The following is an 18,096-nucleotide window of genomic DNA, read 5'->3' as shown; positions in this document are numbered from 1 at the left end:
AAGCAGTTAATGCCTAATGCAACATATGAGAGGAAAAAAAAAACAACTTTGTTCTCAACCACAAAGAAACAACTCAAGCCAAAGTTCAAGCCCAGTTCAGCACATCATTTTTGACAGTGCATGATTTGTAATATACACTGTACCTGTATAAGATGACTTCCAGTCATCCCTTTGGGTGATAAGGTTGGTACAGTGGCAGATGGTTTTTAGTAGTCCCTCCACAGCAAACAGGAGCAGGACAGAGGAGTTGTCCGAAGATGTTAAGTCTGATGGGGACGGTAAATCACCTGCGCCAAGCCTTCTGCCTGCAGCATCATGCAGTAGCTTAATTCAGTGTGAATCAATGTGTTGGGGGTTGGGACTGTGTCACACTTCCAGTGCAGTGAGCACCCCCCTGGTGCTGTCTCTGCCGAGCACCTGCTTGTTGAAGTACTCGCTGTGGTATGACCAGCCCAAGTAATCGTAAAGGGTCTGAGGAAGACAAAAGATGACAAACACAAGGAATAAAAAAAAGACACAGATATAAACAATGAATGCAGTAAAATTTGACAGCTCATGCTGTGATATTGTTGACATATCTTTTCACGATAGCGAGCTGCAGAGCTACAAACAGCAAAAATGAGCGGAAGATGTGTAGATGCAGGGAGGCTCTTTAATGTGACCTGAATTCGGTGTCCTTTATTTTGTACACTATCAGCAAATACTGGCCTTGAGGTATGACTAAGCTATGATTTACAACCAACTCATCTGGTCTCTCTTTTTCTTCCAACCCTTCGTCCTAGCACACAGCTTAAAGTGAATGTGTCTGGGCGTAAAAAGACAGGTTATTATAATGCTTCTAAGTTTTAGACCTGCCACAATATTCAAGGAAAATGATGATGTCCCTTGCACATTACATTAATTAAATGTTGGGTGTTTAAAAATGTTAACTAAAACTGCATTGCTTACATTGATGTGTCATGTTACAGCAAAGCCAGGACTTAAGTCAAAGAGTGGAAGCTTGGAGTTTTTGCTTCCTTATGACATTCAATGATTCCCTGTCAACCCTCCAGCCAAGACTGTTCGAAGCTCTCATCCACAGGATGCTGATTCTATTAACACCTTCTGTCTTTGTGTCCCATTCATCTTCAAACATTTTCTTAGAGGCCACAGATCTCCCTGACCTGGACAATATTTTCCAAAGCTTTATCTCACTATTTTTTGTAGCTCAAATGTGCTTCTCTTCTGCTGCATTTTAATCTCCAGCTGGCAACTAACTTAAAAAAAAGCCAACTACAAGGATGAAAGCATGCTACCCCCACATCAGTCAATCAATCAATCAATGAAACAATAAATAAATAAATAAGGTAGATTAACCCTGATTATGACGGGACTATAGAACATAAGACCAAGATATATGAACACATTACTAATTGATACATCACTTAGGTTAAAATATTACAATCAACAGAAGATTTACATTATTATGATGCATGCATTAAAGTTTAGATTATTCATTTTTAATAAAATAGTGAAACAATTCTTAGATGAATTGGCTTTTTTTATTTTAGTGAGTATGTTTCAGATTACATCACAAATACCTCTCACATTTTATCTAAAATATATATGTTACAACCATCGCAGGAAAAGGGTAATGTATAGAATGCCTTTATAATGTATACAATGCCGAGAAGGGTCAAAGTGCGAAATACTGTGACATTTCATACATTTTCTATTCTATGCAATGGCACAAGGCAAACCGGCAGTGTATTATACTTTTGCCAGTGGTGTCTTTGTTATCCTGTGTGGAAACAAGTGTGCTTGCTGTTTCACTACAAAGAACGGACTGTATTGTGCTTGATTAGGAATTGGGATTACTGATAGGGTTGCATGTAATTTTACCTTAATGGTACTTTTCATCCTTCATAATGCCTCTGCATTTTATACAGTGCACTGAGAAAGTATGTAATATCAAATGCATTTTATACCTAGCCAAAAACATCATGTGTTGTAGCCTATACATTACACAGGCATTCTACAGAGTGCCTGCATTTCACATATTAACCATAACACACACAGTTATATATGCATGTCAAATAAATACATATACATTTCTACATAAGTACAGACAACAACATCTCTTTAATTTATGCAAACAATATTATTTGTATTTCTTTTCTTTTTTTTTTACCCTTTTCTATCACTACTTGTCTGGTATACTTCAAATGTGTCTGGGGGCCTGCATGAGTGTAGTGCCATGCTTGAGGTCAGCTGGATAAACAGTTTTCTCATTTTAGGGGTCCTCTTCTGCTATGCGGATCTCTTGTTAGCTTAAAGCGCAAGTCATCACTGTCGCTAGGCAACATCTCAAAGGTTCTTTGAAATCACAGCTGCTTGATTTGTGACTTAACACATTATTTCTCACTCTTTTGTTTTCTGACAGTGATGACACTAGTTTATGTAAACTGCCAGTAACATGATGCACTACTACCAGCCTTTATTATACTCAGGTGCAAATTGGTGGAAATTGAAGAGCATCACAACTCTCCTCAGGAGTTGTCAATCAACAATGATCACTCAGAAATATACCATGGTGTGTGAGGTAATGGGAAAATGAAGGCTCCCTTTTACCATATGTCATATGTTGCCATCCTCATACTTCCATGTGTCTTTTACATTGCCAAAGTTGTTAAGTCAGTCCCTCCACTAGTGGGCAGTGCAGATCACTTTTGCAATCCGACGTCAGTTTCAGATACCAGTTGGCGGCATTAATGCGCTGCTATAAAGTTGTTTCCAACCACCCATCACACTGTAAACACTTGCATAGCCTTTATTCAAAAACTTGCAGACTTTCTACAGTCATTAGGTGCCTTTCCATTACCCCTAGGTTTTGTTTCACAAAACCTAAACATCACTATAAAAAAAAAAAAACCTCAATGGAAACACCTGCATTTCAACAAACCTCTCAAATATCTCATAAGGTGGTTTTTCAGACGTATCAATATAAACACTTTTTTTCGCATTTATGCGTTCCCAGACGTGATGTACAGGGTCACGGGACTAAATCATTTCAAGAAAAGATGGAGAATATGAGTACGGAAATTTTTATAAATAATTAAAGAAAAATATATAACTGCCATTCTTGATAGCAAACAACTGTGAAATTCAGAGTTTTAGAAAGAATTAGAAATCTCCTTCCTCCTCAACGTGGAGTCTCGCGGGATGAGATTTTAGGAGAAGAACGGCTAATGCGCTAAACACCATTCAATGGAAACACCTGCAAATTGCAATTGCACTTTGTCAAAATTTGAGAAATATTGCTTTTATTTTGCAAAAAACTGTAATGGAAACGCAGCTAGTGTCTTTCGTTTTCATTCTTCTTCTGCTCTTTTTTTTCGTCTTTCTTTCGCTGGTCACGTTTCAGTTATTCTGCTCAGCACTGCCCCACCCCTCGATTTCCAGTAGTATTTCTCCATCTACTCTAAAATTCTTCCAAGCTGATGGACAGGGCTGACTACTATATAGTGTACCAGAAATGTTGGCTTGCAACCTACAAGGAGAATTTGTGACTTACAATAACTTACAGCAGAATAAGTTAGACATTTTGCTGTTGCTTTCATTTTTAACATGTTCAAAATAAACACTCATTCATTTAAATACTGGATAATCTTGGGTTTTTACCTTTACATTTAGTCATTTAGCAGATACCTCTATCCAAAGTGACTTACATGTCACTTGAATATCATAAGAGAGCAGCCCAAACTGAGACTGCCTTGTGAATAGGAATGGCAGTACTAAGACAATGTTCCAGAGAACAAAGGCTATGTTTACATGGATTTATCTTTCTCTGTATGATTGAAAGTATTCATATAAGAACATTTTTTTAGGTGAAACCCTGGCTTGCTCACTAATCTACAGAATATATAACATAAGAAAACTTAACTCAACTGCACAGCAGCCTACTTTTCCCGCTGGGGGCGAGTGAAAGTGAACCTTTACAGCTCAGTTCACCCTGTTCCCTCTTCCAGGAGCAAACCAGGAGCCTGTGGATAAAGGTTTGAGGCCAAGAAATGTTGAAGACGGATGTCCTTGCTGAATCTATCGAGCAGTATGTCAACAGTCAAAAATGTTCTTAAACTTTTAAGTTCTCCAACAGAAATGTTGCACCATTCACAAAGCATTTTTTATGTCTCTCTTCTTAGGAAACTCATTATGTTCCCCTTAACCCTGCATTATATGAACATGGAAAGACCATATTTATTTGATCCAAAGAGAAAGAATCAGATTAAGGTATTTTCTTGTTCAGTCTCAATTTGACTCAAAATGAATTATGATTGAGCCATACAGAACCAGTCTGATATCTCTGAGATCAATAAATGAGGTATTTTCATTCTTATTGGGCTTCTAATCTGAAGAATTCATACACTAAAAGTCTTCCTGATTACATTTCTTTAAACATTTTTAAAAAGATATGTCATTTCATTAATAACTAGTATAGTTGTTTTATCATATATGTGTTACACAGTTAATGGATTCTGTTTTATTGAGTTACACAACCATATCAAAATAACGCTGGGGTGGTTTCTCCTTTACAGCATTCTCTGCTCAACACACTTGGCCTTTCAGTTGGGCCCAGAGGGAGAAGTGTCATCCTCCCACTGAGACACCAATCACCTCTAACCCTAAAGCTGCTTTTGATTCTCTCTATTGCTTAAAGAACTAGTTACCTTGTCAAGTTTGATGTTTTCCTCCAGTCTAAAAGTTAAAAGCTGGCTTGACACAATGACAGAGCCTTTGCTCTGCAAAACATGTGGTTTTCTTTCAAATAAAACCAGACTGTGCACGCTACCACACACCTTGTGTCTCTGTGTTCACCCATGTCAATGCAAGCGTGTAGTTGCAACATATTTAACTAGTCTAAAAAATCAAAATTGCTAAACAGCAAGTAGATAAAATTTTAACACTGCAAGCTTTTTTATTTATACATTTTATTATAAATGAAAAGGAAGAAAAATGCACTTAAATGAAAGCTGATACTCTGACTCATGCTTTGAAACAAAAATCTAAACTGTTATATGTGATAATAAATGCACAATTCATAAATTCTCCAGGCTCTAAAAAGCGTTACGTCTGAATTTACCAAAAAAAAAAAAAAAATTACCTACATATATATATATACCCACCTATTACACATTTTCTTCTGAGATAAAGCTGGACCAGACTGTGCCAGTGACCACACATCATTGAAACAGGCTTTTTGCAACGCTTCCAGGTATTGAAAACTAATTTTTCTTGACTGTGAAGATGTTGTAGTATCTGAAAGAGAGATACTCTGTCGCTACTCTGTCTGTACCTCAGTCAGACTGCCCAAAGCAGTTGTTGCCAAAGCCAGGGTTGTCAACTCAATCAACTGCACATTTATCACTCTGGCTCTGAACATACTATGGTTCTTTCACCCTGCCTCCCTGTGCTGCAGGTGCAGCCGTACGGCTAGTTAAGCAAGCTGACAGGGTCGCAACATTGATAACAGCGGGTGAGAATTTTAAATAAGCTGCATCCATGCAGGCTCACCACACAAAGATCACTTAAATGATATCACCCACCTGAGTCACTTTTCTACCTCACTGAATTGAGGAATTGGTTTTAGTATGTTTTCAGATATTTTTAACCTCTACATTTGCTTTCTCACTCTGAAAGTTTATTAACAAATAAGGTGATTTGGGATGGACATTGAATGAGTCACATGTTTCTTTGTAGGATTGCTGAGTTACAAAGAAAAACTCCAAAGCAAATACAATCTGACAGGGTATATTTAAAATAGGTAAGAATGATGAGCTAAAGAGAATCTCTTAATCAATTTAGTTACATCTGATATGATTACTGTGGAAATCTGCACCCCATTATGTTTAAGTACCCTATATCTCTCATGGACTCACCTGCAAATTCTAAGCTGATCTTGCTTTTACTGCAATCTTTCATGTTTACTGATTACCTTCTGACGACAGAGAAAATTTAACAAAGCCAAGCCGAATCACACAGCTGCACTAACATTGGACCCCTCCTGCTGAACAGTTCAAAATCAACAACATCAAACATTGAGAATAAGTGCTAAGTGAGGCCGATTGCAACTCAGCCTCGTGTGTTTACCAGGAAAAAAAAGAACACAGACAGTCAGGCAGTGAGATACATGGAAGTACTTTAACATTAACAGAGCATGATGTTTCATACATCATTGCAGCTCCAGGCTTGTAAAAGATGATCATTTTCACAGTTTGATTGCCATACTCCACTTACTTACATACACGTCTTCTTGCTTAAAGAGACTTAACGGCCTTGAGAGAGAGAAAAAAAAAAAAAATGCTAATTGATGCAATGCCCAAAACAAAGTCACAGTGCGTTTTCTCGTTAGCCAGATAATTTACACTGAATATTTTTTTACACCATCATTTTTTTTAATCAAAGACATGAAAAAAAGATTTCACAGAATGTTGAATTAGCACAGAACAAAAGCATCAAAAAAAGAAATATTTTTCTTATTGCTGCAAAGATACTTTGTAGGAATTAGACAATTCTAGGAAAAAAAAGTGAAAGGGCATCCTATTTCATCTCTCTAAGGAAGATTTTAATTGCTTGTGTTTTAGGTAGTTCAGTCAAAATGAAGTCACTACACCTCCTTCAGAAGCTGCTGTAGCATGTGCGAAATAGAGCACAAAGCATCTGAGCCTGAAACAAACGCTAAAACTAAATGTTTCTGCTTCCTTAAGTGGAGCTGCAAAAATGAACGCACAAAAGAGAAAATGAGAATAATTGGAGTGCTTAAAAGAGATACAGACCGATCCTGCATAATCCGATTTGTTTTGTGCAGCTGTTCCAACTGGCCTCCTGGCCCCCTGCACCCCCCTCATTAAAAAAGCTTATAATTAACACAGCATTGGCTGTAATTCCGGCCACTCTGCCTGCCCTTTTTCAACTGATAGGCATCTCTCATGGGAGTGGGGTATGCAGGTGAGCGTGTCTGTGTCCCGACTGCTGAGGATCCAGAGGGGATTGTCGCCCAGAAAGGGAGGCATCACTGTGAGTGAGAGGAGCAGCGTGACCGCGTCAGGATTAATTTTTTGAAGGTCTGGTTGCTGAGGCTAGCTGATAACATGGGTCAGCAGTTACAGAGAAACCTGGACCCTGAAGCCACAAGTTAATATACTGGGGGGCCATGAGTATTCATTGTATGTGTGTGTGGGGGGGGGGGGGGATCCCTGCTTAGCCTGCAGAAGAAGTACAGAGATGGCAGAAACCTGCAAAAAGTCAATTAGGTAGATGGAGAAAAAAAATGTGCAAAGAGAAGGGCATCATTGGTGAAATTAGAACCCTGCCTCTTGTGATACTGTATGTTGTGACAATGTTAATATCTGTTCTTTTTATTAAAGTAGGAAACTCTGATAATGTTTGAGAGAACAAACATGAGGTATAGTAGACGGATTCAAGAATGTGTAGCTGCTATAGTTTTGAAAGTTAACCAAAAGCCATTAATTTTATTTTGCGGACACATCAAACTACTATACACATATTTAATACCTTATATTTTTCCCAAGTGTGACAGTAACAGAAGTGAAAGACAACTTCTGCATGACTAAACTGCACTGAAAAAGCAAACAATATTAATGCATACAATTGTAGTCTGCTATACAGAATAGCATATTCTTACATCGAGGCACAGACAAGAGACTACAAACATTTGAAAATTGTAAGCCATGCAGCATAGACCAAGGCACAATTAAAAATTTCAAAAAAAAAAAAAAAAAAAAAAAATGGAAATTAAGAATCATAAAAATCAGAATTAGACAAGTCTAAGACAAGGATTTAGCTAATTTATGATGGGCAGTTTTTGTTTGAGTCATCAGAAACGTTATTAATAACTTTCAAATGATCTCAGTTGTAAATGTCAGAACATTATGTTCACTTTGTTTACTGACCTTTCCACACCCATCAACGCTGCCAGCAGCACTTACACAGCACACACACACAGTTCTCTACGAGACTGTTTTATTTAAATATTTGAAACAATGAGGCAATGGCTGCCGATGAACCGTGCTCATTAGTGAGCCAAACGACGATGTCATTGCCTGGCATTATCCATCTGAAACTGTGGGTTTGATAGGGAGAAAAGGGTTGATTTCTTTTTTCTTTGTATAATTGAAAAAACAAAACTTAAGCGAGGTTTGATTTGTGTTGCCATTTCCAAGGGCTAATTTCTTATGTTAATCTAAAACTCTTTTCAGCACTTTCCTCTGTGTGAGAACCATTATTTTTTCCCCATTAAACCTATGTCTAACCAAACAATGAATAGTAAACAACAGAAGGTCCAGCTCAAACTTTCACACTCACAAATTTGATGTTTCTTGCATAAAATGAGTAGAGCAGCATCAAAGCTAGAGGTTTACACTGTGGGATGCAAGGAGAAATAAGCTAATGTGTTGTTCTTTAAAGAAGCACCACCAATGTGCAGGGAGATAAGTTAGTGGGACATAAAATCTGTCAGAGATACTGGATGCTGAGTTTGTAGCTGCATGGATTATCAAACTGAAGCTTGGAAGGGAAGGAGGAAGGGAGAAGATGTGAGAAGGCTTACCCAGCCTCTGTTACTGGGAACTATGGTTCCATGCACTGAAAAGCACTGAAATTAGCATCTTCCTGTATTGACTGATGGGTGTTCCAGGGATTAAACCTTAACCTTATTGATCAAGTTTACTTTGCAAGTGTGGATACACAGGAAAGGCACTTGTCTCAGGACAGCTGCTACATGTCCTTTCTCTGGTTTGTCAGTTTTAATTTAAAGTCTGTCATAAGAGCCTGCTTGTCTTGTTTAAATCCATGGACAACATGGTAACTTTAAAATGAAATAAAAAATCCCAAAATAACCTAGATAAGCATATTGGGCGATACAAACGCTACCTGTCAGGCACACAAGCAAAGATGAATCTGCTTTATTAGCAAACAGAGTCTGACCCAGATGAAACAAGCAGCTGGTGTATGTACACTAAAAGAATGGTAGTGTGCCGGTTTGCCATCAGTCACAAGTGTTGGTGCCACACAAGGTTGATGAGCAGGAAATGGAGATGACAGAATGTAATTTATCACTCATGGCATGAGTGTTTATGGAGGGTGTAGCATGAAAAGGAATAAGTAACTACTCTGTTTTGGCTGTGACAATTAGCTTCCTTTAGTGTGAGTGCATTCGGGAGAGTTGCATTCACTTCTTGCCGTTTTTTATGTATCCATGGAAAAAGACTGATGACACTTTTCTGTTGGCATGCTTTAGCACGCACTGAGGCCGAATTTAATTTGCAGGACTAAGTGGATTGTTACAGTCATCTTGTATTTTGCTGTTGTGGCCTCCAGGCTTTACAACATCTTCCTGAAAAGTACCATGGACGAATGTATTGATGTATGTTTTTGAGTCAAGTCAAATTTATAACATCACCTCTGCCAAGGTGGAGGTCATGTGTTTGTGGTGTTGGTTTGTCTGTCTGTCTGTTATTCTATACTATACTACCTTCTAAAATGTGCTCTGTGTATCACTTGGTCTTATTTATTCCTGCTCATAGTTCAAATCACTGAAAAGTGAGACATTTACAAGTAGCTCTTTCAAGTTATATTTTATTTTCAACAGGGTTTGTGGTGTCTCTTAAATAAAAAAAAAAAACAATTTGTCAATGTAGTGTATTTATTAATTTATTATATACATTTCCCAAACATTTTTCTTCACAATTTTGTATTAAATCCTTCTGTGGCCATCTGTGATGTGGCTGCACTCTAAATATTGAATGTACATAGCCACCCATAACGCTCATATCTGGTGCATTATTGAATGTGTTTGTAGTTGGTTACCGTAAAGGGAGATGTTTTTTTTTGTTTGTTTGTTTTCCACTGTTGCCCACCACCCTCTGCATACTCAGGATGGAGGACTGAATCAAAGTTAAGTTCTGATGCAATCTATTAGTTTCCGTAGCTAGGTTATTATTTTTTTATGAATTGGCTGTTTGTAAAGTGCACGGAGATGCTGTTGTTGTGAACAGATGCTAGACAAATAAAAATAAACTGAAATAAAAAGCTTTACAGCCCAGGCTGATGTGTCCACTACTGGTTTAGGGTAAAGTAATAAACAAAATTGGTCTTAGTCCTACTCATCACTGGTGTGGTTTTGATGATAATACAACTGTACTTCTGAAGTAAGATGCAGGTGATCTTTCTGTTTCAGTGAGATAACTCACTGCAGGAGCTTTTGTCTGAGCACTGTAAACAGCAGAATTGGTTGTTGTGTGCTGTGAGTTGCCCAAACAGGGATGATTTAATTAGCTTACTATAAAAAATTCCAACCCTTGTTCAGCTTTTTATTTTTGTTGCAAATGTCAGAAAAATTAAGAGATGACAATAAACAGCAAAGTGTCAGAGCAGAACAATAACTAAATAAAAAATCAAATTAAAAATTCCAACCCTTGTTCAACTTTTTATTTTTGTTGCAAATGTCAGGAAAATGAAGAGATGACAATAAACAGCAAAGCGTCAGAGAAGAACAAGGATAAACAAAGGCTGCAAACCATAGGCAGCGGCTTTGTATGTTCTGTTTAAGTTGGATGATTATTGTTATCTGTTTTAGTCACATAATTTGTTGTTCTTTAAGGTCTGTTCATGATAAGGCAGAAAACACTTGGCTGATAAAATACGTGCTTTTAATTGTATGTATGCATGATTATCATCGCTGCCTCACGTATTTTGTGTTTGAAGCATCGTTTGTGTGCCACCTTTAGAAATTAATGCTACACATTTCTAAACAGCAACTGAAGAGCAACCACTAGAGGCAGCATCTCTACCTCTGTGACCGGAAGTAAGGTCACAAGGTTGAAAGAGGTAAAAATGACGGAAAGTTTTGAAGACGTCTTGTTTTAAGGGCCTTATCTACTGTGTCGCTGCTGTTTTTTTTCCCTCCTCTATTGTTGCAATGTCAATAGCCTTATTTACAACTTACAAATTTGGCAACTCTATCAAGTCTGAGTATTCTTATGTGCTGCCCTGTGGAAAAATGTGTAGCCCAGTGGTACTCATTTTATTTGGGTTTCCACAGGCAAAAACTGGCACTAGTGCCAGAATATCTGATCTGACTCATCCTACTTGTTATAGATCCTTCCATTAGGATTGTAATCCTACTAATTCAACCCAAAAGGTTGGCCGTGGAATTGTAACAAAGATCAGGGTTTACCATACTAAAGCACACCAAACAGTCCTGTCCTGAGCTGGACATTTAGTGGACACAGGTCTCAGCAGGAACTCCGTTTTTGGCTGTGCTACCATGCACTAATATATTTGTATGTGGACGTCATACACAAACCCCAAAAAACTCCTCCAATTCTCCAGTGCAATTCGAACCGTGCTCCTGTACATAAGAAAACAAAATGATTCTGTGATGTAACCTTAATAGTGGCATAAATGCCTCATTTCTGTCATAAAGTCACTCTTTAAAAAATAACTAGCTTGGTGAAAAGTGTTTTACAGAGCAGAAAAAAATAGACCTTTGTGGACCCTTGCTGAATCTCAGTGCTGCACACAGAATCATCTCTCTGTGACCTCACAAAGAGTTTAGAAGATCAAGTAATATTAAAGTGCATATGCAGCAAAAGTTTCCCTGCAAGTTGTGGAAAAACAAATTTACCACTAATGCTTAATTTCAGATGACAGATGTAAAGTAAGTTGACATCTCAAACTTGACAGGTGTACCATTAAGACCCAAACAGATGAAAATAAGGAGATCAGCAAAAGCCTCAAATAGTAGTCACATGATATTCCATACAACTCACATGAGGACAAACATTTCTCCCACATCTAAACAACTCTGGCTTTATGAAGAAGAATACTCAAACGAACAAAAAAAAAAGTTCTCACCAATGTTGTGTGGATTATAACATCTTTACGTGAAGAAGGAAAGATTTAAACGTGATGTTTGAGAAAGCTTTAGCGTTCCCAGGTTTGGTCTAATGTAATGAAGTGATAGCATGAAAGGTAACAAGCTTTCACGCTTCAGTATGATAAAATCTGTCATTATGTGAATGTGTCTGTTAGTGTGCTGTGTGAAGCATAATTATTACAAGAATGATAATGATGTCTAGAAATTTATTTTTAGAATAAAAAATAAGTTAATTTAGAAATGAGCTAATTTTGTAGCAAAGCATCACAGGGTTCTGCATGAACACAAAATTAGGTTTTCCATTTCAGACTTTTCAGCACATGCATATAAGTAGTAAGTTATACAAACAAGACCATACATAGAACTGCCTAAAGGCTCATATATATTTAGTGAACATAATCATGGTCTCGTCCACCATTTTTATTGTTATCTGAAACTGACGTCAGAACGTGGAGGTGAACTTTGAACTATGCACTGCCTTCTGTCGGATGTGTTGACTAACAACCATGCTAACATAAGGGATGCATGAAAGTATGCGAGCAGTGATGTTTGAAACAGACATACCTATTTATGCATGTAAAAGGAGCATAAATGGGCCTTAAGTAATTTACCAGTAGAAGAAAAGAAAAACACCAACACTGTTTCATGGCTGTTCATGAAACTGTCCTCAGACATAATCTATTGATTGGTGGCCTAGAGCATTGGTTCCCAATCCTACATGGCCTACTGTACCTTCTACAGTTTGTAAAGCAAATAGACACCTGCTTTGGAATGAAAACTAAAAACTACAATCTGCTATTTTGCTGTCTATTTTAAAATAACTAAATGCCCCATAGTTTGTTTTTTTTTTACTGTAATTTAGTTGTATTTTAATGAGCCGAACAGCAGAAAGCAACCCAAAAGCTGACAAATATTTGTAAAAGTACTCCTGAGTGGTCGTAGGATTTGTTCTTAGAATCCAAGATGTGAAAATTTCCATTACTGCCACAATCTTTATAAAAGTAGGACGAAAGCCTTGAAGAAATGTGTTCAAAAGAACGGTTGGTGAATGAGACCCAATCAATTTAAATAGGAAAGAAAAACAGCCCACATTTGGAAGCTGGAGTGTTTGGTAAAGCAACTGTTATCCAAGACACACTAGCTGACTTCTGTATGGGCGTTAAAAACATATTGTCAGTAAAAGAAAAGTTAATTGCTTGTTTTAAATTACCACATTTACAACATGTCCGAAACCTTCTTTTTCCAATTACCCTTTCTGGTGAGTTCACAGTCCCATCTGCCAAATATATATTTTTAAAGTAATGTAACAGCTTTTAAAGTCATGTTTTTAATTTAGAGGACGTTGATTGTGTACTATATATATATGTATATATATATATATATATATATATATATATATACATATATATATACACAATCAGCATCCTCCAAATTAAATACATGACTTTAAAAGCTGTGTTGGGTGTTTGTGTGATCCCAAATCTGCAAATTTATTTAAATCATACAAAGAAAACTACCAAAACACATCCAGAAACACAAATTCTGCCTCCATTCTGTCAACAACATGGTTTAAAAGGCATTTTATATCTAAGAATTAGAAAGTAGAATTTGTAAATCCGAAGAAATGTCTCGCTAGCTAGTATAATTTAAATAAAATATAAATAAATATATTAAAAATATATTTTAGATTTTTTAGATCATTTGTGAGTCCTGAAACTAAGATGCCATTTGGCTAAACCAAAAGCCATGGACTTTTTTTTCGCTTTTTCCTTTTTTCTGGGGGGGTTGCACTTGCTTAATTTAATAGAAGATAAAATGCTAAAAATGTTCATTTCTAAAAGAAAACATGAATGGATTCCATGAGTGCCTGGTTGAATTCAGTAGACATAATGAGAGGGCACACACACACCTGTCTTTTTTTTAGGTCCCACAGTTGATCATGAAGGTCACTGAGAAAACAGCGGCAGAGTTGTTTGTAGGTCTGCTAAACAGGATTGTGCCAAGGCTTAGATTTAGGAAAGTGTAAGAAAAAAAATTGTGGGGCATTGAAAATGCTCCTTCTGAATGACATCCAGAGTTCCTCTGTGGACATGGAAGAATGAAACAAAAGAATAGTCATCAGTGAAGCATTCTACCAGTTCAGGCATTTATGGTAGATTTATGACGCAGAAGCCATTTGTCAATAAAATAAACATTATACCATGTTGGAAATTTGTAAAATGAAACAAGAAAAGTTTAAGATGAAGCTCAATATCATGAGACAAGCCTGACATTAAAATATTGAGCCTTTTGGTTTCTTTTTGTGTACGAATTGATAAAAAACCTTCAATTCATGTTAAGAAGACTCAGAAACCGAAATGAATATGCAAAACTTGAAATGTAAAACCAAAAAAATCTAACCATATAACTATGACTTTCTACAACTCTAATGTGCACTGAAAAAATGTAAAAATATCTTCATTAGTGTTATGTTACTGTAATTAAAAAGTGAAACTAAATTAACTCTTTAAAATGAGCAACTCTGTCCAAATGGACTGACTAGAATCAGTTGATAGGGATAAGCTGCATTACCATAATTATGGTAATGTTGTGCCTGCCTGGCACTTTAAAGTGTTCAAGTTGTAAATCCTTTTAGCCCAGAATGGGTCCAACCTGATGTCATGAAATGGTTCAGCACTGAGATTTAACAACAAAGTTTCCTTATAGAAAGCAACATTAAATAAGAGACTAATCTACACTCACCTATTAAGATAGTAACACAAAAAAATATACTCCATCAGCACCAGTAAACACTGTGAAGACTGTACTGGATATCAGAAAACATTTCTTAGAACATATTTAACAGGATAAAACTCAGAGTCAGGACTAAGAGAATTGCCATTTAAGTAAAGTAACACAGCAAATATATGCATCCCCTAATTAAAAAACAGGCAGAACCTTCAATTATTAGGATCCTCTCTTAAAGGAACTAGTTACCCATTAAGCTACAGGAAGATTAGGCTTAAAACTTTACTTTTCCTTTTTGATAAAACTTATTGTTATTGCTGGCTTTGGTGACCTTAAGTCATCCCTTTAGTTATATTGCCATAGATATATGGCTGCCTGGGGACATCCCATGATGCACTGAAAACTTTTCTGCACTTTTCTTTCTTTGTTCTTTTTTCTTCATGTATAAATATATGACATTGTTGTTGTCATTAACTTGTGCTTTAGTTTTTCTTTCTCAGCACGTATCCCTGGCTTAGAGTTATGGTTCTTGTTGACCCCTCTTTCCTGTCCTCTCTACCCCCAACCAGTCGCAGCAGATGGCTGCCCTTCCTGACTCTGGTTCTGTTAGAGGTTTTTCCTTCCTGTCAAGTTTTTCCTTTTTACTGTTGCCTGCTGCCTCGTACATGCTCAGTATGGGGGACTGGATTGTTTCATGCAATCCATTGGTTTCCTTAGTGAGCCATTTTTAACATGAATTGACTTATATTATAAATCATAATATAACATTTGTTTTAAATTGATTTAATTGGACTAAAATAATTGATGTCTTGAGATGACATTGCCAATTAACATTATATAAATTTAAAAAGCTGAATTGAATTGAAAACATGTTGAAAGTGAGAACTTTTACTATTGCATGAAAATCATCAGCTCATTTTGAATTTGATTTCTACAACACATCTGAAAAATGTTAGGCAATAAAAGGCGGGAACAATATGCTGTACTAAAAAGAATTGAATGGGGGAGAATGGTACAATGAATGATTTCTATGACAACAATTCTGTGACTAAGTGGAAAACTGTATTCAAAATGTGAAATTAATTTTGAAAATCATGGACATTGTGGTCTCCAGACTACAGAGGAAAGGGGACCATCTGGCTTGTTAACGGCACTCGGTTCAAAAGCCAGCATCTCTGGTGACACGGGGGGTGGGGGGGGGGGTGGGGGGGGGTGGGGGTGGGGGTTCGTACTTCTGGAAGTGGCAAGTAGCTTACGTGAAAAGAAATCATTAGGGCTTTAAGTTATGTACAGGTTTTAAAGCAACATGTGCTCATAACCAGATGATGACTTTGTTTAATTTTGGTTTTAATTTGTTCATAATACAAACATCTAAACTCCATCACAGTAATGAATATTAGAGGAGCATTTCCTACTGTATGTTTGATGGATAAAAGAAATAGTTCAGACATGAGAAATGTTGGATCAGATTAAAACTGTTCCTGGACAAAGTGCAGAAACAGCATTGGTTTGTCCGCTGCAGGCTCTCCTCTTCTGCAATGCGAAACAAAAATATCGAATGGAGGGAATTCAGATTCCCTGATAAAGAGACAAACTGCTGCAGCAGTATTAATATATGGACAAAAATGTAAATAAATAAACAACCTTAAAAAGTGTTTTATTTCTGTATATTGTCCATAAATGCCTATACAAAAGCTGTCTTTAACACATTTTGACCCACACGTATCCAACTATCAGCCTACAAGCAATAGTCTGATGAAGAAAATCAGAAAGTTGCTGACTCACTGTTAATGTTGATGAATGATGGTTAAAAACAACATTCTCACTTTCAATGAGATGATTTAGTTCAGGAAGATATAAAAGAACTAAATTTAAGATCTGCTCTTTTAACCAGTCAACATAACCAGTTAACCATCTGCTATGCTGGAAACACTAACGTCTTTAACTAATTTCATGAATTAGAAGACAAACTGACGTGATAAAACTGTTGTTTTATTGACATCATCACTTCATCCTAACTTTGTGAACAATTAGCATGCTTGTTGCTAACTGGCTCATGTGGCTCAAACTTCCTGGGTTTATTGGGTCTCTTTACTCAGAACCACAGTGATGTAAAAGCAGTGCAGCTTACCACAGCTTCTATTATCATCATCCATGGCAGCTGATGAAGGTTCAACATGTCAATCAATTTTGGACATTTGGCAGCATTTTTTTTTTTTAATTGCGCAGTTTCTCTGTGCCTACTCTCTCTCAGCTCTGACAGCTAGCAGCATCCAGAGGCACAGAAGCAGAAGGAGTTTAAAGTATCTGATTGGTTCGGCCTGGTGTCAGTTAAGAACAGAATGAGCCGCAGAGCAAAGTGAGTCATGGGCTAGTGGTCAGGAAAGAAAGCTCTGCGCTGACTATTTGGATAAATTAATTGCTCAATCATAGAGACCAGAGCAAAAGAGAGCGGTGTTTAAAAATTTGAGTGGGCCTACTGATCTACTTAATTTTAAGGACCAATCGAACCAATAAATGAACCATGTTAGCCCAAAAAAGAACACACTGGCCCACAGGGAAAATGCTGGGTATGTCCAGTGGTAAGTCCATCCCTGTGTATACTGCATCCATTACAGCAGCTTGGCTTTGTAGTCAAAGAGTAGGAGAACTGGTCTTGCCTGCCTCATAGACTGTAAAAAATGCAAAACATGACAAAAGAATATACTCAACATAAGCCAAACTGAAATAGTAAAGCATATAGTAAACTGTATGTCTCTTCATCTATACATCATGTAGAAAACCCTTGTTACTTCTATATGTACTATTTGTTCTGTTAGGATTGTTGTGTTATCCTGGAGCGGAGGCAGCTGCAACCAGTATGTCGGGAAAAATATAGAAATATTTCACTCAACCTGACAGATTAGGGTTTTAGTAAACGGTGCACCGACTCTGTACCATAAAAGCCAAGAATTCTTTTTTCAGCCATTTGCTTATGTATTCTCATTCTATTGACTGTAGAGATTTACAGTGAAAACGAAACACAGGCAAGGGTTTCTGTTCCTAAACAGCTAATCCCATAAACTGTATGGGGAAAACATTAAGAATAGAAACACACTATGGAAAATCATCCTTTAAAGTGTGACAACGTTCAATAATGGCACATCAGCAAAGCTAAATTTTGCTGCAAGACTCCAAACAAAATGACCTTTGCTTTGTATTTTCTATGCAAGTATATTTGCACTGATTAAGTGAGGTATTAATATGTTAAAAGGATGGCATATTGCATTATGCTCTGCTTGTATTCATCCACTGATACATGATTCTAATCAGTGATTAGACATTAGTAACAGCTTAACCTTTACATAAGACATTATGCATCACTAACATTTTTAAATTCAGTGCATACCTTGTCCGACACTATACGAAGCAGATGACAATTCCAAACAAAACAA

General features: G+C 36.9%; 1 protein-coding gene across 1 annotated transcript in view; it reads right to left on the bottom strand.

The window, feature by feature from the left end:
• The window catches only part of thsd7ba (thrombospondin, type I, domain containing 7Ba), a 232,850-nt gene that overhangs the window by 180,390 nt on the left and 34,364 nt on the right, over positions 1-18,096 (bottom strand). Inside the window, exon 2 of the mRNA XM_042002424.1 lies at positions 144-471. The gene's annotated coding sequence lies outside the window, so the exon portion shown is untranslated. The remainder of the gene's footprint in view (positions 1-143; positions 472-18,096) is intronic.

This window comes from Melanotaenia boesemani, chromosome 12 (assembly GCF_017639745.1).
Source record: "Melanotaenia boesemani isolate fMelBoe1 chromosome 12, fMelBoe1.pri, whole genome shotgun sequence".
Taxonomy (NCBI): domain Eukaryota; kingdom Metazoa; phylum Chordata; class Actinopteri; order Atheriniformes; family Melanotaeniidae; genus Melanotaenia; species Melanotaenia boesemani.
Note: the sequence above shows the minus strand (reverse complement) of the source record. Positions and strands in the feature narration are given on the sequence as shown.